General features: G+C 39.4%; 1 protein-coding gene across 3 annotated transcripts in view; it reads right to left on the reverse strand.

Moving 5' to 3' along the window:
* Slc7a14 (solute carrier family 7 member 14) overlaps positions 1–21,364 on the reverse strand; it is a 123,854-nt gene that overhangs the window by 82,912 nt on the left and 19,578 nt on the right. The window contains exon 2 of one of the 3 annotated variants that reach the window (XM_063227155.1): positions 19,350–19,548. The exons of the other annotated variants lie outside the window; for them this stretch is intronic. The gene's annotated coding sequence lies outside the window, so the exon portion shown is untranslated. The remainder of the gene's footprint in view (positions 1–19,349; positions 19,549–21,364) is intronic. 3 annotated transcript variants of the gene reach the window in all.

Raw genomic sequence — 21,364 nt, forward strand, 5'->3', positions numbered from 1 at the left:
CGTGCGTGTGTGTGTGTTTGTGAAACAGCATGAAAATTTCGTGGCCTGTTGTCTCATCATATCCACCTTCTCCTCTTACTATAAAAGCACTTGCACACCTGAACATGATAAGAGGTCAATTTGGGGTCATAAGAGGACCTTCCATCTCCTCCAAGTAATCTCCTCTGATTACAGGCTTTTCCCTTTCTCAGCAGTCTCTTGTGTTTTTGGAAAATGGCCTTTGGTGGGGACCAACTGACTGGCAGCAATAGGGAAAGTCAGGATGTATGGCATGAAAATAACTTCAACAATGGCCACAGAACTGGGTGTAGAGGATGGTTGACGTTCACTCTCTATGAAGGTAAAACACTGAAACTTTACAGGTAGAGCCCTCTGAGTGGAGGGCTTAGGAGTGATTTCTGTCTCCATCTTTTTGTTGCTAGCATGTATTCTTTTAAAGACAAAAATTGCACTCTCACCACTGGTGGTTTGACTGAAAACATGAGAAGAACTCAGTTGAAACTGTACTTTGCACTTTGGAACTTGATTATTTCCCAGGCTTGTGGGAGGCAGGATGCTCCTACTTGGGTTTCTGGGCAGTGGCAGAAGCAGTGAGCCACAGCTGCCAGTCCGTCTGCCAGCAGCCACATGGTCACATGGTAAGCGACCGGTAACTACAGGTGCCGTGTTGGTGCCCGACACTGCTCAGCAGGTGAGGTGCACTACGTGTGCTGTTGACTTCGGATATTTCCAACTTTCGGGGTGTTTACTGTATGTAACTCGATAGTAAGCTGAGGATTAGTTAAATAACGAAGCGCAGCAGCTCTTAGAATAATGAGCTTTCTCTTAGTGCTGGCCATGAAGAAACACCCTCTGGTTTGTAGTTATGTTTCTATGATTCTCCATTATGGAAAACACTTAGGATCTGTTTTCCCCACTGAGTTAGATACAGCAACATTATTTTTATTGTTCTTTTACACATTGGAGATATAACTTTTAGGCCTAGAGGGCTCTCTGAGTTGGTTACAGAATCACCAGACGCTTGAAGGTAGCATTCTCCTGTTTCTTCACGACACACAGACCAACATCTTTACAAGAAAGAATTTTCCTTTGAAGGAAATGCACTAGTTCTATGACTTTGGTTTCTCAAAGCTGCTTTTCTCTCTCTCTCTCTCTCTCTCTCTGTTGACTCTTCCAAAGGTAATTAATTCTGGTATTTTCACGGACTGTTTGTTCTAACAGTTCTAATTATACTCAGCAGGTCCACCTTACAAAGCAAAGACGTAAGACTGCATCCCATGAATGCAGTAACGCTGCACTAGCTACTGTCCCCCCTCTGGCTGGTCTCTTCTCACGTTATTGGCCAGCCCTGTCCGCCTGACCTTCCCAAACTCCCCTATCCCAAGTCCTTTCGCTGAGGGCAAAGTGGCTTCCATTTTTGCTAAAGGCGATGAATATGTTTCTAGGCATCATCTCTCTTCCTTGACCTCTCAGAGCATTCAACCCAGTTATTCAAATCCTCTTCTCAAATGTTTTCATTTCTTGACTAAGAGATTTGAATTTTGTCTTAGGGCTGAGAGTGCTGTGGGTTATGTGTGCATGGAAGCTTGATGTTGGCCTCAAACCATTCTTTCAGGAATCACTTATTGTGATCCCTTTTTTTTCAGTATAATAGGATTTTAAATTATCTTAGGGAGACTACCTCCCCCAGAAAATCCTTACTGTTGGGCATTTCAGGCCTTAAGGTAGTGTTTGCTACTAGACAGAATACATGAGTAAGCATCGGATGCTGTGATCTGACATTAAGAAACCATTTTGCCATGATTCCTGGTATATCTTTGCTGAAAGAGTAACCTAGAAGGGGGAAAAAGAATATTTAAATGGGTATAATTTAAATAACCACACATGACCAGTGACTATTATACTGCTATTATATTAAGTACAGCTATAACCTGTGCTTAATAACTTCAGCAATAGCATCAGACACATAGATGTATCCCTAACAAGGGGATGCTGAGCATCAGGGCAGCTGAGGATTGGTCCAAGGCTCTGAAGCTTGACTGCAGAAAAGCCAGGACGCCAGCCTCTACTGCCACATACTTGGCCACCAGTCATTCCTGTCTGGTGCAGTCTTTCTGTCTGAAATGTACTCTCTCAGATCTTCATCTATTCCCAAAGAGGGTCTGAAAGCATATCTTCCCCCCTTTGCCTTTTTCCACAGTCTCCTTTTCCCTTTCTCTATTATTAATGTAGTAACAATAGAACAGCGCCTTGTGATAGAAACTTGTGCTGTGTGGGCCCAAGGGATGGTGCTGTTGGATGGGTAAACTGAAGCAGCCCACTTAGTGTTAAATGATGAACTCATCTTAACATTTGAAGCACTTATCCCAAAGTATTATTTTGTGTCTCTTTTTTCTTAATTATTATTTCCTCCATTCTACTCCAATTCTACCTTCACTGGTAATAAATATGCAGGATGTAAACAAAATAGCCATCTTGAACAAACTAACTTCACATTAATCCACAGTGATGAAGGTGAATGTCTTGTACCCAATAGCCTCACCACGACTGTTAACATTTAATTAACTTGCCTTTCTCTGTCTGTAGTGACTTAGGACTTACCTCGGTAGGAAAGCTTACTTCAACCACTGGAAATAAACAGAGAAACTAGAACTCTGTTAAATCAAGGAAAAATAAGTTCAAATGCTTGGTACACCCAGGTCTAAAGCATATAGACAATCCTTTTGGCAACGGAAAAGAAGAAATTCTGTTACTTTGTTAGCTGCTAGCTGGGCCATCTAATCACAGTGTTATCTTGGTCTTAGCCGGAGACAAAGACGCACGGGGCTCCCAAACAGGCCAAGCAGAATCTCATGTTACTTGGTGGCCAGGATTTCCAGTGACCTGGAAAGTGGAGCCTGTTGGAAAGTAGTTGGAGAAAGTGACTGAAGAGGATTCCCTTTTAGGAGTGCAAACACATGGGGAAGAAAGGGTTCCTTGATGCTTCCCAGTCCTGGGTGCCATATCTTGGGCTTAGTGGGTCTCAGAGGAAGAGTGATCTGTATCTGTGCAGCCAACCTGCTAGTGCTTCAAACATCTAGACTAGTGGTGAAACTATAGCACCAACAGAAGATGTTAGTGTATGAGTTGTTTTTCTAAGCTAAAACCTCAGTGTTCAGGTTGAATTGCAGTGTCGGCACTTCATAGTAAATAAGTGTGCTTTGGGTTGCAGTTTGAGCACTTGCCTCTGAAAGGTTCATCGCCGCTGATCTAGATTCTTAATATCAATTAGTGCTCCAATTTCTACTGACTTATTTAAAGGGGACCAGTTCATTGAACAGCACGAACAAAAAGAAGAAAGAGATGACATCATAGCATCTCAAAATGTAACATTCCCTCTGCCTTTCCCTCTCTTTCTCTCTCCCTCTCCCTCCATCTCCCTCCTTCTCTCTGAGACAGTTCTCATGATGTCACCCAGGCTATCCTCACTTTTGCAACCATTCTGCCTTAGCCTCTTAGTTTGCTAAGATTACAAGTGTGTGCTACCTCCAAGCAAAAATTTCTTTACGCAAAATTTCTTTCTGGTTCCCAAACAATCAGACTTCAAGTCACTTCCTGGAGCTATCTGAACAAACCACGGTAATTCTTGCCAGGTGCTCCCACAATACAAGGGGAGGTCCCCTTACATGGATGGACAGTTGGCTGTAGGTTATTTGGGTGGCTGTCATCCCAGTCACTGTATCCTCCCTGATGGCTGAACTTGACCTGCTAACGTTAGTGGGAGCTGGAGCACTAAGAGCAAGGTCACAGGCAGATAGATGACGGACATTTCTCCTTAGCTTGTCAAGCCAACTCGCTAGGGTTCACAGCCCTGCACACGTTAGGATCACCTGGGAGCTTTTAGAATAACAGTAGCTAGAGTGACTACTCGGAGATTTGTATTTAATTGTTCTGAGCTGGAATTTGGAGTGAGTGATGTCAGTGATTGCAGTGTGAATCCGGGGTTGAGACCACCTGGACAGAGGTACAAGATCAGCAGGACCTAGTCTCTCACCTGGTCTTCATCTCCTCTCTATTTCTGTCTTTGTTTTCCTCCTCTGTCCCCAATCCTGCTGTCTTCTGCAGACACCAAGAGCCAAATACAATATGTTCTGAAGTGGAAGGGTTTTTAAAAAAATGAACATAAAGATAATTTCCATCTCTTGTAAATAAAACAATATATATCAATTGTAAATAATTTTGAGAGATCTAAAAAAGAAAGTAGTAGAGTTACTGGTGCATGCCTATAATCCCAGCACTGTGGGAGACCGAGGCAGGAGGATTGCAAGTTAGAGTCAGGCGGGGCACCTCATGACTTAGTGGACCTTTATCAGAAGAAAAGTAACAAAGACTGGGAATGTATTAGTGGAAAGACCTTCAGTGCTCAGTGCCATGAAAGAAAGAAAGAAAGAAAGAGTTAAAATTATTCAGAACCTTCTAGAAGAATAAAGAACTGTTAATATTTTGGCATTTGGCTTTTTAAATAACATCTTGTAGAGTATCTATTTATCTATGTATGTATCACAAAGTCTATATTTGATAATTTTCCAACTTAATATATCAGAAATGTTGTATATTCAAGACAGTTTATGTACACCATCATCACTTTAAAGAGCTGCAGGGTTGCCAATTTTAAGTAAATTCAATAATGTTTTAAATCTCTTCTTACTGGAAATTATTCTCATTATTTTTCTCTTCTAAATAAGATTACAGTGGACATGTACTGTACTTGAAGGCCTGTCCATAGAATTCCCTGGGCTAAGTTTCCAGTAATGAAGTGACCAGGTGAGTGGGTATGTGTCTTTCATGTTCCTGTGTCTTTTGTTAGATTACCCTTACAAAAATTGTACAATTTTACATTCTATTGTGCCTTTGTCCATTTCTCTAGGAAAAGGGATCAACTTTTCATCAATCTTGGAAGGCGCTGAATTTAACGTAAAAAATTTGCATTTGTGCAGTTTGATTCAAGCTGTATTTGTGAAATGCCAAAGCAGGTACTGGAAGCTAAGGAAATCATGACCTGTAAACCAGGGATGTCCCTTCAAGGAGGTTTTAATTCTCCTACCCAGTGCTTTTCAGTATTTGAATATGCATAAAAAAATAATCTGAAGATTTTGTTAAAATTTAGTTTCTATCTCCTTAGGTCTAGGATGAGCCTGAGATTCTGCATTTCTACAAAGCTTCCAGAGATGCTTCTGCTGGGCAGTTGATTTACATCTAGCAGGAAGGACATGTTCCTCCTCTGGGCCTTCAGAGCAGCTATTCCTGTCACTGTTTTGCTCTCCCCCAACTCTTTGCCATGCTCAATTATTCCTACGTCTGGTGGCATCTGAGAGTCATCTGGGAACCTTAAAAAAACAAAAGCATACACATAGCTCCTGAGATTCTTTCATGGGACTTTTGAATCTGCATCTTTGGGACTTGGATTCAAAAATCAGTATTTGAAAGAAAAACCACTCAACCTGCATCTTGCAGTAGGTGTTTAGTCAGCTCACGTGAACCCTTGGAGCCTCACTTAAAATACCACTTCTGACTGACAAGTGAGTTCTTATTGTACTATTATTAAACTCTTCAGCATCTCATATTTTTCCTTTGCAACACTTCATGTGATGTTAATTAATTGCATCGTTATTAGTGTTTGTGTCTCCTTTTGTCTCTGGATTCCATGAGAGCCAAACTGTGTCCCGGGGCCAAGCCAGGGTCTTCTAGAAAATAAGTAGCATACAGGACACAGGGATGAGTAAGTGAATAGATGAACAGACATAGCTGATAACAAATACCATAAAGATTTTCACATTCAGTGATTGTAAACCTATCAAACAGAAAGCGTAGACATCAATATCTCCACCTTACAGATACAGAACAGAGAGGTTTGAACAGAGTGACTCATTCAGGGATGGCATGGCATGAGTCCAGACTTAAACACACTCTGTGAACACAGATTTGTGTTCTCTGTCATTCCAGGATGCCCTTCTATGGCTCTTACGTTGAACCCAAGTAGTGGAAATTTGCTTAATTGCCCCAGTGTGACACTTGTTATGACCTCAAAAATTAAAAATGCTAATAACTATCCCCACCTGTTGTTCTGGGGAGAAGCACTTAGCTTGAGCAGTGACAAGAAGATTGCATCCTTTGACAATAAACAGTGGTTATCCTGGTCACCTCCACTTTTGACCTTTTTTTTTTAACATGAGCAAAGTGAACTTAGTCTATGAGCTAATAACCAGTTTCCCTCAGACACAGGGAGGTATGGGCTGAACGAGAGCAAGGACCAGAAAACACCTGAAGCTCTTCGCAAGGAGTCTGTGTCATTTAAGGGGCACAGACTGGATCGGCAGTTCAGTCAGGGGAATTCAAAATCTGAGACTGCTGTGGTTTTACTGACCTGTGATTTATGTGCAGCAGAGAAGAGAGGAACACTTTGGGCTATAATTAAAAGATGCCTGTGAATGGGCATATGTATATAGTGAAGACTGATCTGCAAACTAGTCAATTGTCAGCCCTATTAGCCTGGATGCTTCCCTTTGGTCATACACACTATATCACAAACGTGTGGGCCATCACATCCATTTCAGTTCTGAAGTCTAATTCATAGATAACAGAACCAATCCACAAGCGTTATTTAAGGAGAATCAGTAGAGTGGACTCACTGTAGTATGATGAACTAGAAGGCAATCAATCAATTTATAATAAAATCATCCTTTGAGGTGTAGATGCTCATGCACAGTGCAATGAGGCAGTTAAACTTGCATCTGTGTAAGGGTCATTGAGCTCTCAATAGCCACAAATGATTAAGTGGTGGCATGCTGGTGTTAAACACTGCTGGCAAAGGCTGTGGGTGAAGCTATTTTTCTGAAATGGTGGACAACGGTGAGACTTCCAAACTAACCCTAATACTATCTTTCCTTCATGTATATGTTAATTATCTTTCTGAAAAATTTATCACATGTAAAATTTTCCAGTTCAGGCATAATTGGCACATTATAAAAGCCACCTTTTAAGAGTGTTCAATTCATATTTTTTTCAGTATATTCACAGTTATGTGACTATCACAGTGATCTAATTTCAGAGCATTTGTATTCCCTCAACAGAAAACTACACTCATGATCAGGTACTCCTCACTGCTCTCCCCCAACTCCTGGAAACCACTGATCTTCTTTCTGGCTGTGTGTGTGTGTGTGTGTGTGTGTGTGTGTGTGTGTGTGTGTGTGACATATAAAATGCATATGTTTATTTTGAACATTTCATTATAAATGCAATAATACAATATGTACTTCAGATCTGACTTCTTTCATTTACCATAATGTCAAAGTCATCTACACTGAATTATGTATTAAAATCTCATTTATTTTCATGGCTGAATTCCCTTCTATAGAGATAGCATATTTTGTTCATTCATTCAGCAGTTCATACCACTTGTGTCATTTTTACTTTTTGAATGTTATCAATAATGTTGCTGTGAACATTTGGTGCAGATCTTTCTGTGGATAATATTTTAAGGTTGCTTGCATATATCCTAGGAGTGGCATAGTGGGTCACATGGCAACTCTGTGTTTAACATTTTGAAGAATTGTTAAACTGTGTTCCGAGACAACAATATCATTTTACATTCCTGTCAGTAATACATGAAGGCCCCGATTTTTCTACATCTTCCTCCATATTTTGTGTTGTCTTTTAAAAATTAGAACCACTGCAGTGAATGTGAAGTGCTGTCTTACTGTGGTTTTGATTTTCATTTCCCTAGTGACTAAGGATCCTGAGTATTTTTTCATGTGCTTGCCAGGCATTTGTACATCTCTTTGGGAAAACATCTATTCAAATCCATTTTAAAGTTAGGTCATCTTTCTGTTGTAGACTTGTAGGAGTTTATTATACATTCTGGATACCAGATTCTTCTTAGATACATGATTTGCAAATATCTACTTTCATTCTGTGGTTTATCTTTTTATTTTCTTGATGGTTTCACTTACAATGCAAACTTTTTATTTTGAGGTACTTTAATTTGTCTATTTTCTTTTATTGTTTAATAAACTTGCTTTCCTAATGCTAGGTCAAGATTTATAGTTATGCTTATTTCTAAGAGTTTTTAAGAGTTAGGGCTTATATTTAAGTCTTTGATCTATTTTGAATTAATTTGTGTGTATATGTGTGTGTGTGTGTGTGTAACACATGAAATGCCTATGTCTTTGAGGTGATAGGCATTCTGTATGTGTAATTTCAAGGAATAAGGGAAAGATTTTCCAGGTCAAGACATCCTCACAGCAACAACAGAAAGTCTTCCAACCAGCAGAAATTGTCTAGTGGGGCAAATCCTTTTGTTCCATAATAAAAGAGGCAACTTAAAAGTTCAAATGAGATACTTAAGATACCCACGAGATACTTAAGAATAGTAGTATTGTTCAGAGGAAGATAAGCAGAGACTACAGAGACACAAGCTCTAAGAGTTTAAAGAAAAAAAAAAAAAAAAAAAAAACCATGATGCAGGGGCCTTTGAAATGAGACCAGGAAGGAGAATAAAGTTATTGAGTGGCAGCTGCTGTGTTTGAGTACTGTAATCAACCATGGTTATCAATCCTGCTGTCATGGCTCTGGGGCCCAAGACACTGTTAATGTTTTTGCATGGTTTGATATCTTAAAGCTACTGTTTTTTTCTTTAGAAAGTTGATAGATGGTAACTGGGAAATATTAAATATGGCTAAATGAAGAGAAGCCCTATTCATCAGCATGAATTCCATTGCCTACAGATGGCACTGTGAATATCTTCTTGTTTATGCTTCTAGCAAGTTTTTCTCTCCAGTATTTTTAACCCCTCCTTGGTGTGACTCTGACAGTAGGCTGTTAGGAAAACTGCAAATTGCAGAGCTATAAAAGAAAACAACAGGCAAGAGCAGGAAGAGAGGAAAACAAGAAATACTGAAAAGTTTGCCAGCTTGCTTTTACTAACCAGGGATGGTGTTGGGCATATCTAGGAGTGATTATACAGTTGATTTGATCATGTCTTGCATTGCACAGTTATGACGTCAGTAATACAATTCCAAATGGCCAAATGAAATAAACCATGAGTCGATGGCAGCTCCTGGCTTCTTTAGCCAAGGATAAAGTTTTTGTAGGGAGCTTGTTAATTCAACATTTCCTTTTCCTTCTTGGAGGCTTCTTCAGCGCCACAAACAGCTCACACTAGGACTTTGCAATGTTGCCATGTAACTCTCCTACTTGCTTCCCAGAGTATTCGCCCGTTTCAGCCTTCACGAGCCACCAGCTGCCCTGATCACTGCAGTCACAACCTACTCTCAGTCTTATTCCCCTAATTCCCTGCACCATGGCTTCTCCTGCAGCATAGACCCAGTTACCCTTTGCTCAGGAATCTTTACCAATGCCATCATGCAAAAAGAACGAAGTGTATACCCTTATCAGGACTTTGTCCCAGTCTACCTTTCCAATGTTATTCCTTTACTTGAAGATGACTAAAGTGGAAAGTAATCGCTGAAGAGGTTGCCAAGAAATTTGCAAAAAAAAAATTCCTTGTTTAGCTAATTAGAAAATGTGTTCATGCTCATCATAGGAAGTTTGGAAAATATAAATCACATAAAGAAGAAAATAAGACTTATCCATAGCTCAGTGCTCAGAATTAGCCATTGTTAATATATTGGTACCAAATGATTCAAAATTATGTCAGATTGTACATAAAATATAGTATTCTTCTGTTTTTACTTCTTATAGATGTTCATTTATGTCATTAACAAATCCTTATGAAATATGATTCAAATTGACAATAAATGTTCAATTACATAATTAGGTAATAATTGATCTTATGGGCATTGTTAGACATTTGGGTCTATATCACATTTTTGTTATTATAAATGTTACAAGGAATTTACTTGCATATAAATCTTTGATAATGTTTTTGATGTTGCTTAGGAGAGTTTTCAGAAATGGCTCCTTACAGTTCTCCTGCCTTTATTTTAATAATTGATCTGCTCATTTTATTTACCCTACTCAGTGTGTATCTACCTTGTTTAGACTGGCACAAGCTTCTACCACAGTGGGTGTTGGCTGGACTAAGACAGCTTGCTCGGTTTCTTCATATGTAAGAGAAGGGTTTGAACTATGTCAACTTTTAGAAGTGATATTCTCTGTTTTTATAACTTCAGACCTTGTATAATGAAGATGTTATTCACAAATAGTTTTGATAAAAGCCCACGTATTAAATGTAAAGCTAATTTTCTATGGGGCTCAGGATGACCCGGAGTTTGTACAAGCAATGATGTCAGAGGCAACATGGTGAGGTGAGAAGCCTTAGGTTTGGAAGTCTCTTACCCCTGGCTTCAGTTTCCACTCTGTGAATTTGAGCAAGTTCCGCAGCTGTTCTGAATTTCGGATCTTACTCTGTAAACAGTATTAACCTGGTGTGTGCTCAGAATTGGTGGATGACTAAATACAATGCAATGTATGTATGTAGGGCTCCTTGTAAGAGGAGGGTTGCAAAGGTCAGCGCTATAATAGTAATGTAAACCACACAGGGATCAGGTGCCTTGAGTGAACACAAAATAGGTGGCTATGTCACAGTTATTGGGCATTCATCCTCTTTCTCAATATCAGCACAGCAAATGTGGTGAGCCATCATATAAGCCTAGTTTCTGCATGTGTGTTTGAATAGCAAAATTTAGATAGATACAGAGTCTAACAGGCACCCTTAAGAAATCTGCAGGAATTAGGGACTGATTTTCTCTCCTTTTGAGAGACAGATAGACAGAGTGAAGGAAGCCAAGTCACTGATTTTTCAGGTGAATTATTTCAAGATCAATATTATCCCACTGAAATACAGTATACTGGGCTCTTTCCATTCCTATCACAATCTTTGTACTAAAAGGAGTAATAAATGAATAAATAGGAGATGCATTTAAAAAATAATTTTCATGACATCATTTAGTTCTCTTTAGAATTCTTCTCCCGCACCTATTTTTGAATTCTGGTCAGTTAGAGGGCTGTCCAGGCTTTGTATGAGTCTTCCTTGTTGTCTAATCTTTCCTGTAGTTTCCCCAGGTGGATTGTGGAGCACCATTCTCTGTGGTAATTTCCTAAATTTTTGGGGGGGGCGGGGGGAGATGAAGTGCCTGGTCCTTTTCTTGGGTATGGGCCATTCTGATCTTTCTAATGAGATGTACTGTGGAGATCATGTGAGGTCATCCTTCGCAATTAAAGGTCATTTTTTCCAGAAGCTGCTTACCCAGTTGAGCCTGGGTCTTCAGGGAGCCAGATGAAGGGGTATAGATAGCAGAAGCAGAGCTGAGCTCAGTGGAGGATAGTTGGGGGAGGAAAGTTCCTCAGTGGAGGAGAGGCTGAGGGGGAGTAAGTAAGGTGTGTGTGTGCCTCTCGGGTGTTGCCTAGATCCTTGCTGGGACTGCATCTCAGAGGAAAGGGTAGACCATGTTCTGCCCAACACCGAGATTTAGTCCCTGCTAACATTTTGGTGTAGAACGGCCCCAAATTATGATCCAACTGTATATATAATATTATATTCTGTTGTTTTTGCTCATCATTTTATAGACATTTGCTTATATCATTAACAAATCCTTACAAAATGTGATTTGAAAGAATGTTAAATGTTCCATTATATAGTTGTGCCACAATTGATGTAATCATTCATTTATTGTGCATGTTGTTAGATATTTAGGTTTCTATCACATTTCAGTTATTCTAAATAACGTGGGCAGCTATAAGAAACAATGTATGTGAAATGCTTTTACTATTCATGCAGATTTGAAGTGCTAAAACACAGACCAACACAAAACACCAAACCAAGTTTCTAAAAATCATGACTTCTAGGAAATCCTGGCTTCAGGAAGTTATCAGTTGGTCTCATTTGTAATGAGGACTGAGTCATGTAATTTCACAGCGATCCTAAGAAAAAAGAGTAGTGTCACCGGGATTGTCCAACCGTGTTATGTAGAGGAGTTCATTGCCATCACCGAACTCTTAGAAGATGCTGATTCTCTGTCAAGCATTCTCTGGCTGCTGGGACAGGACAGGAAAGGGATGAGGTCTTTGCCTTTAGATATCTCATAGTCAGTTGCTTGGGGTCTCAGCAGTGAAAATGTCATTAAGTTGGGAAGCACGGGCTGGAAATAATAGTAGTAGATAAGGGTGGAGACCTGGCACCTGACTATCTCTCTTCAACTCTCAGTTCTGTTACCAACCAGTTTTGTGGCCTTCTCCATGAACTCACCACATCTCAGATTTTTTCTCTTTTATAAAATTGGGATAATAGGATCTTCCCCTCAAGTATTATTGTAAGAATTAAATGAGGTGATCCTTAAAATGTGCTTAGAAATTGAGGGCACACAGTAAGTTATTATTATTGAGAGACAAGGGCCTATGGCCTTCTAGTCTTATGTTCACCACTGAATCATTTTGAAATCTTGAGAAAGACTCTGAAGGAGGTGGCTGTATTGCTAGGCTGCCTGGTCCTGGTTATTGGGAGTGGAGGGAATTGAGTTACACATCCTGGGGCGAGGAGGCTTCCCGAGTGTGTCTCAGTGCCACCACTTCCGGTGGTTGAACTCAATGGAAGACTACACTAGTAGTCTACTTTAGTTTAGAACTAGTTTAGTTTAATTAGAACTAGTTTAGTTCACGAGGACTGCTCTGAACCTTACAGGCTCAACTTAGAAAATTAAAGGGAAAGGAAGGAAGGGTTGACTACTCATACTCCCTTCAGAGTCACAATTGTTAAGTTCTAAATCCCTTTCTACTTCTACTTGTTGTGTTTTGTTTACTAAGGTGTCTAGGAAAATAACCAGGTTTATTTTCAGATCATCACAGTAGATGATCTGAAGTAGTGAGTAATTCAGTAATAAGACAGTGTGGCTGAAATTCAAATAGGCAACACACCCACTTCATATGCAAAATGTCAAATGACAGAGTTAAACATGATGTTTTTCCTACAATGTCATTCTGAATGGAGAATTACAAAGTTTGCTTTCAATGACTGGGCTTTTTTATGGCTATAAATATAAGGTTACAGTATGAAAATGGCTTGTTTAAGCTTTGCTTACACCTAAGCAGAAAGGGTGGTAATTCCTTCTTGTTATAACAGTGCTTGGTCCTGGTATAAATAGTTCTCCCTGTGTGTGGCCCTGCTCCCTTGAAAGATGTGAACCGCAGATTTCCACGTTAATAACTGCCTGGCCTAGTGACGATCTTGGGATGTTTACATAGCAAACCAACTGCATGAAAGTTCACTTCATAAAACCCACAAGTGACAGCACTTTTAAAATTTGTATCCTACAGAATTAACAGTTTCTATGTTTCTAATAATTGCCAATATTTATACTGACAAAAGACTTATTTGAATAGTACCTTAACGGCCTCGAAAGGTTGTTTCAGTTGTTAGATTAATGCATTGCAGGAGAAAATACAGAATGTAATTCTTTTCTGTTTCAGAAAGGTAGATCGTTACTGAATTAAAACCAGTTTCTTAAGTGAGAGTAAGATTGCCTTCTAAGTACCAGAAAACATGTGTTTTTAGCATCTAATAGAACTAATTGGTTTCAAAAATACAGTTCCCCCTTTCCCTAAACTTTTGTTACCATAAAGGTAATAGCTGTCATTGTAAAAAAAATTACTAAATGGGAAAAAGAATTATAATCTTTCACTTTATTTATTTATTTATTTTTGGTACTGGGGATCGAAATCATGACTATGCGTTTACAAGGCAGGTGCTTATGCTGCTGGGCTAAAACCCAAGCTTTTAACTTTTTTTTTGATCTTTCAGTTTAATGTCATTACAGCCACTTTAAAATTATTTGTATGTAACAGATGTAGCATTCACAGAATAATTTTTAATTCATTTCTTTTCCTGTGACAAATTTATTGTCACCCTGAGTACTCATTAGTTTGCATTATTCAAGAAAAGTATGATGATTCATCCATGTTCTAATTAAAGGCTATAGTTTTTTTAAACATTACTAATCTCAGTGTGGGTACTTGGGTTTAAAAACAAGTGAATAAATTCAGCTCTCATTTTTCTTGAGGTGGGTTGTGTTTATTAAGTACGAGTTTTTGTCTCACCCAATGTGTAGTTAGCAACCAAACTGACCAAACACTTTCAGCTCACTGGCGTTTCTGAGGCAGGAAAGACTGGTCCAGCCTTTCCCTCCTCCCTGGGTCAGATGAAGTAATCTCCAGTCAAGTGAGTTCTTCTCATGTAAAAGTATTACAATTATTTTGGAAGGGATATCAATATTGAATAAAGAAAATATCTGTCTCTCTGTCTCTCCCTTCTGTTAAACTTTTTATCATCATTAGTGCCATTTGCAATGAATAGTTTAAAGCATTACTCCAACTAAATTTCCTTTTGGAACAAAGTTTAGCTATCGTGGATGAAAATAAATAGCACAAGAGATCTACATTTGCCTCTATAATTTTAGCATCTTTAATGTAATATTCTGTAAAACCTGTCTTCATGGGAAAGACAGATTGTTTTCTAAGGACTCTGTTATGGGTTACATGTAGATGTCTCCCCAAAGTCTCCTATGGTCATAGGTGGGGCATTTTGGCGGTGGCTGGATCTAGGGTGCACGCTGCTGGGATTGAGGATGCGATGCTGGGATTGATTCATGCTACTGTGCTAGGACTAAGGCTGCCCCTTGTGTAAGAGTGTTACTCAGTCTAAGGGAAGGCAGCCTGGATAGGAGATAATGGATAGGAAGAGAGTTGATGCTTGTCACTTGCCTTTTGCCTTCTGCCTGCCATGAACCATTTCTTTCCTGTGATGCCCCGGTGCCATGCCACCCTGCCTGGGAGTCAGTCAACTATGCACTGAAACCTCTATAAACTGTGAGCCTTTCCACCTTCAACTTTGGGTTAAAGGTACTTGAACAAGAAAAGTAACTATGACAGATTCATTCTTTTCAAGATTTTCTCTGGGAGGCTGCTGAGACAGGAAGATTGAAAGTTCAAGCTCAATCTGGGCAATTTAAGTGGCTTAGCAAAACAAAGCAAAGCAAAACAAAACAAAACAATAAAAAATGATTAGGGATTGTAGCTCAGTGCAAAGTCCCTGTTTAAAAAGAAATTAGAGGGTCCGGGGATTTAGCTCAGTGGCATAAGTGCCTGCCTTGCAAGCACGTGGTCATGAGTTTGATTCCCGCTTCCAACAAAAAGACAAAGAAATTAGAATTATCTCAGCAGGATGGTAAGTGCAAATAATTGTAAATCTTCTTGGTACCATCATAAACTAAACTGAAAAACGTGACAGTGGGGCTGAGAATTTAGCTTAGTGGCTCAACCATTTGCCTGGCAAGTGTAAGGTCTTGAGTTCGGTCCCGCAGTACCCAAAAATAAAATAAAATAGAATAAAATAAAATAAAATAGAATAAAATAAAATAAAATAAAATAAAATGTTAAAAACTGCGATAAAGGGGAAATATAGAAAGAAAATCTATGGACCTAAAGAAGGTACATTTAATACATGTAACTAAAATGGGTTATTATAAATCACATGCATTTTAAAATTTCTACAGGCATAGAAGGAGAAAAAGTTAAACAACATAATGAAAAATGGCAACTGGTAGAAGAAGCAATTCACAGGGAAGAAAATCCGTGTGCTCAAAAACCATGAGAAAACCACATGACGAGACTTTATGAGTAATGAGACAAAAATTAACACTACCTGAAACTCTTCTAAACACACTACTTAACGACTCTTAAATCTTCTAGGGTGGGGTGCTGGTGGGGAGCTGCAGGAGGCACAGCCTCTGCAGGGGTCCTGGTGTTCCATTCACAATGGTCCAGGAGCAGAAAGCGCCCTGTACCTGCAACTCCCTTCAACAACAGTGGAAAATTCTAAGAATAACAGGCAGTGGTTTTCACTTTTAACAAAGCATTGTACTCAATCTGTTTGATTTACATTCAGGCTGTAAACTGAAATTTTTTCATATATAATCACTTTTACCAAGAGTCTGGAACTTAAAACAGTATTTAACAACAACAACAAAAAGATGCATCCCATACACACCCAGAGACCTTTTCCTGGTCTCAATCCCCATCTTCCCTCATCCTCTTCTCAGTAACAATTGCTCATTTCTTTCTTGTTTTACTTCATCCTCTGGGCTTCATGGCCTGAGGCCGGACAATCCAGGTCCCACAGCTGTCAGCACTGTCTTTTTCAGGGCTAGTGTAGAACCTATTAATCTTCTTTCAACTAGTATTTGCTCAATGATTCTCAGACTCAGCAGTCTGGGAAACTTCTGTGATATATCTTCACAGATAATGTGTAAGCTGTTTTCTGCTCAAACCACTTTGATTGGCACACCTCAAACCCTGATTCACTGAGATATCAAGGTGACCACTGGACTGAGTCAGAAGTCCAAACCAGGTGTGGTGGCACACTCTGGTAATCCCAGCACTCAGGAGACTGAGGTAGGAGGATCACTGTGAGTTTGAAGCTAGCCTGGGCTACACACTGAGTTCAAGGTCAGCTTGAACTGGATAGTGAGATGCTGTCTCTAAACAACAACAAAAGTTCAACATTTTAGGTTAATAGCATAAAGAAAAATTTCAGTCTTTAAAGTCTTTGACAAATTGTTTTAACTTCTGAACCTCAGTTTCTTTGTTTATAAAATGAAGATGGTATATCAGCGCTGATTAGGGATCATGACAAGGATTTAATGAGAAATACCATGTGGAAAAGTGGTCAAAATTTTAAAAGACGCCCAGTGTTGTGCTATATGCCTGTAATTTCAGCACTCTGAGAAGCTAATGTAAAAGGACTGAGTTTGAGCCCAATGTGGGCCATTTAGCAACTCCTTGAGACACTGTCTTAAAATAAAAAATTAAGAAAAAGGCTTGAGATTTAGCTTAATGTGAAGGTTCTCAATTCAATTCCCAGTCCTACAATAACAAAATCAACCAACCAGCCAAACAAACAAAACCCCCAAATGAACACAAAATAAAACAAAAAAATGAAACAAAAACAAATTTTAAAAGCATATCCATGGGGTACTATTGATAATATGCTCTTTATGGACGGAACATGGCAAGCCAGGGGCAGTGACAAGATTTCCAGTTCTTCCTAGGAAGCATTCTTCATTCTGACAATGTCTGTCTTTATTATAAGAAGTAATTTCCATTGATCAAACTCCCTTCAGTGGTTAGCATGCTGATCAAAAGAGTTCTATTAATTTTCTCTTTACAATTCATTTTTCAACTGATATAGAACATTGAAAAATTGTACTTGGTTGTTGGGCACTGTTATGATTTATATCTAGATATGCTCCCAAAGCCTCAAGCACTCAGAGGCAGGAATTTTGGGAGGTGACTGGGTCATGGGATGCTACACTTAGGGGTGGATTAGTCCACTAATGAATTCATAGCTGAATGTGCTGTTCGGAGCTGGGACCTGGTCAGAAGCAGTGAGTCACTGGAGATGTGATCTGAAGGGTGCATTTCCTTCCTTGGCTCCTTCCTTCCCTCTCTGCTTCCTGGTGGCCATGAGCTGAGCAGCTTTCCTCTGCCCAGGGCTTCCGTCATGCCTTACAGCCTTGGAGCAGTCAATGCAGACACCAAAACCTCTAAAACATTAGGCACAGTAAACCTCGCTTCTTTTAAGGGTTGGTTATTGGCTGTTTTGCCCCAGTGATACAGAAAATGACCAAGACACACACTGTGCTACATTTCAGTACATGTATACATGTGTATCACGTTTACATCACAATGAATGTGTAAATATTTATAATTTCTTTACAGTGAAAACGTTCAAGATCCTTTCTTCTAGTTTTTTGAGACACACAGTATCGATAGCTACCTTCTGGTGGTACAATAGCTCGCCAGAACTTCTTACTGCTTCTAACTCCATCTTGGCATGTGTTTATCAATCTCGCCTCACCTTCTCCTCAATATGCTCAGACTCTGGTGATCATCCTTGGAGTCTCAACTTCTTTGAGATCAGCTTTTTCAGGTTTCACATGACATATATTACATGGTATTTGTCTTTCTGTGCCTGGCTTGTTTCACTTAACATAACAACCTCTACTCCCATGCTTCCTCGAACAACAGAATTTAATTCTTTTTTAATGGCTGAGTCATATTCCACTGTGTGTGTATGTAAGCCGTATTTTCTTTCGAAAGGTAATGGAGTTTGATCCATATTGTGGCTTTTGTGACTAGTGCCACAGGGAACATGGGAGTGCAGATGTCTTCTTAACATACAATTTCATGTTCTGCTGATATTCTAGATGGTTTGGCAGAAGCTCTTTTATTTTGGTTATGTAACTTGAAGAATTACGTCAAATGGCATCCTTTCATCTATTAGCACCTAGTAACAAGTCAGTAGAGTATTTTTACCATGCCTCTTTTCTAAGCTTATCCTCACATCTTCCCTCCACCTCTCCCTCTTTGACTAATACACACTTTGCTCCACTGTAAAGATTCATTTCCATGGGTGTTATGCCATAAAAAATATGTGCTCACACATCTTTTTTTCTTTTTGTCTTTTTCATTTTTATCGGTATCAGGGATCGAACTCACGACTGCCTGCTTGCAAGGCAGGCGTTTATGTCGCTGAGCTAAATCCCCAGCCCCTGCTCACACATCTTTGTTTCAATAAAAAGTGATCCCAAAGATTATGTCCAAAGCAAATCTGCAAACAGAGTATTATGTTAACATATTAAATAGCACATACTCCTGTAGTTTTGAACTGCATCTGTCAGCATTTATTCCAATTACATTAGATTTGGCATTTATCCATCATATTAGCCTTTGATGGATTGTAAACACGTGATTGGTAGGAATCTTGGTGATTCCTTTTATTAAATGAAGAATCCTTACCACTGAGTCATTCTAGTCCCATCTATCATTAGCATGTTCTCTTTTAAAATTTATTTTAAAGAAAAAAATTTCAAAATGAGATAGAGAATAACAATGGTTAATACATTGAAAATTGTTATCTTTAAATTAGTTACTCAGAGTACAATATATCTGCATTTAATTGTCCAAACAACATTAGCACAAATATTTTGCTTTCAATGAACTAACAGAAATTAGTAGTATAACCATCTTAACTATTATATATTATATTAAGAAATTATGTATATAATTTATATATAATATTACATATTATATATAAATTATATATATAATTATAAGAAATTATATATATATATATATTTTCAGTTCTTACACTAGGGAGACAATATGATCATTAACATGTTCTTGAAATGGGTTTTTATAAAGGACATGTGTGGGTGTATAATATTTTTCTCCCCCCATTTCACTTTTGAGTCACTACCCCTTTAAACACACAAGTGATAAGCAGTGAACACTCGTCCCACCTCTAACGTCATCAGAGGGGTCTCTGGAGCGGAAGGAGGATGAAGAGCAGCGGGTTATCTAAGTCAGACCCAGCCAGTGGGCCATCACAGTCATATGAGTTACGGTTTCTCTCTGGAGAGCAGAATTATTCTGTGAGTCATTTCCAGAGCTTCTGAAGTGGCACTTCCTGTTAGAATCTATTGTGCTGAGGTTAAGCCCCTGTGGAGGAGACATGCGGGGATTAGAGAGCACGCTTCCAGGTGTGGGAGCCGGAAGGAATAATTGATCTGACATTCTTATTTCATAGACAGGAAATTGAACTCAGAAAGATGTGCCCGGGGTCAGATCCAACACTCCTACTTCATGGACAAGGAAAGTGAAACCTGAAAGATGTACTTAGGGTCATACTCCTAGTTAGAGGCAGCACTCTTAGGGTGCAGAAGTCTCTTATTCACTGATTAGATCTTGTTTAATGAATTTTTAGTCTGTGTAGTCTGTGAAATCAGTCAGATCTTTGTCCCACCTGTTTATGAGTTTATAGTTTTTCTTATCTAAAAATGGGATAATCTTTACTTTCACAGCATTATTGAAGTAATTCATGTTAATGTATAAAAGTGCCTACCAGTAGATGAAAACATTATTGGTATTATTCTAAGTGATTAGAGTGGAAAAAGTGCCAACTCTAATTTTAATGTAACTTGCACTTTCTAAAGCACTGATTTGACAATTAAATTTGTGTGTGTGTGTGTGTGTGCCTGTGTGTTTGAGACAGAGTCTTGCTATCAAGTTCAGGTTGATTTTCAATTCACCTTGTAGCCCAGGCTGGCCTCGAACTCACAGCCTCAGCCTCCTGCGTGCTAGGATTACAGGCATGCACCACCATGTCTGGCTGGCAAATCTTTCCTCATCTGGTTGGCTTTGGGCTATTTGTAGATTCAGGCCTACCGTGGTAGTTAAGTGGAATATTATTTTAAAGCTTTTCTAGTTATCCAATAATAAGGTTGTGCTTGGGAGTTCTGAATCACTCTAATCTCCTTCGGGTATGAGGACTAGAAGAAATAGATTCTATGCTCTTAACTTAGTAGTTCAAGAGCAACTTCAGCTGTCTGCCTAGAGAGAGCCAGGCTGGCACGGGAGAGGACTGAGGGGTCTAAGCACTGGGGGAAGGTGAAGCAGGACAGAAGGTGGAGGAGAGCCTGCCTCAGCGCCCTTCCAATGGAGATGAGTCAGGAGATGATGATTCGCAAATACAATAATCACTCAGGGGAATTAAAGATCAGTGGCTCCTCGGGGTCTGGTCCTTTGTTTGAGAGAGAAGCTGCCATGGTCCTGCTGATCTGCTGGACCTCAGTAGCAGAGGATGAATAGGGTCATTACAGACAGGAGGCTGGGCACTGCGTGTGTGTGCACACACATGTACACATGGTGGTTAGCTTCAAACTAAGAGCAAGACTTGTTCAAATCATCTCTCTCTTTAATATTTTTCCTGGGAAAGGAGTGACAAGTGTCACCTTGCTGGTTTGTAGGCAGTGAGGAAGAAGTATGTGTGGAACACCCGAAAGCCTGCAGCTTGGCAGAGAAAGGAGTAATAAAAAGTAAGTCAGAAGAGAGACTGAGTTCAGCTTCCTTTCCCTGCTGGTGCAGGGTTGAAGGTCACCAGCTGAAGAGCGTGGAAAAGGGCTGGCTGGCTGGGCCTTGGCTCCTGCTCAGCTCATCGACAAACAGATGACCTCAGCTTCCTGACTTACTGAAGTAGCCCTTTCCCTGCTATTGGTAGAAGACGAGAAAAAACAAAGAAGACAGGAAAAACACTGCATGAGAAAATGAAATGAAGCAAAACAAAACAAAACAGATAAAGAGTAGAAAACAAAAATGAGGAAAGCAAGCGCTTAAGAGTTCTAGCATTTTGTTCAGTGGTCCATCCTGTTGAGTATGATCCACATGCGGCCCAATGTATCTTTACATTAATATATTATAGAACCATGACAATCATCCAAGGTTGCCTGTTTATGGATGAGGAATCTCAGGTCCAAAG

Source organism: Cavia porcellus, unplaced genomic scaffold, assembly GCF_034190915.1.
Source record: "Cavia porcellus strain 051 isolate PalLab524CR breed Dunkin Hartley unplaced genomic scaffold, mCavPor4.1 scaffold_17, whole genome shotgun sequence".
In the NCBI taxonomy this organism is placed as follows: Eukaryota; Metazoa; Chordata; class Mammalia; order Rodentia; family Caviidae; genus Cavia; species Cavia porcellus.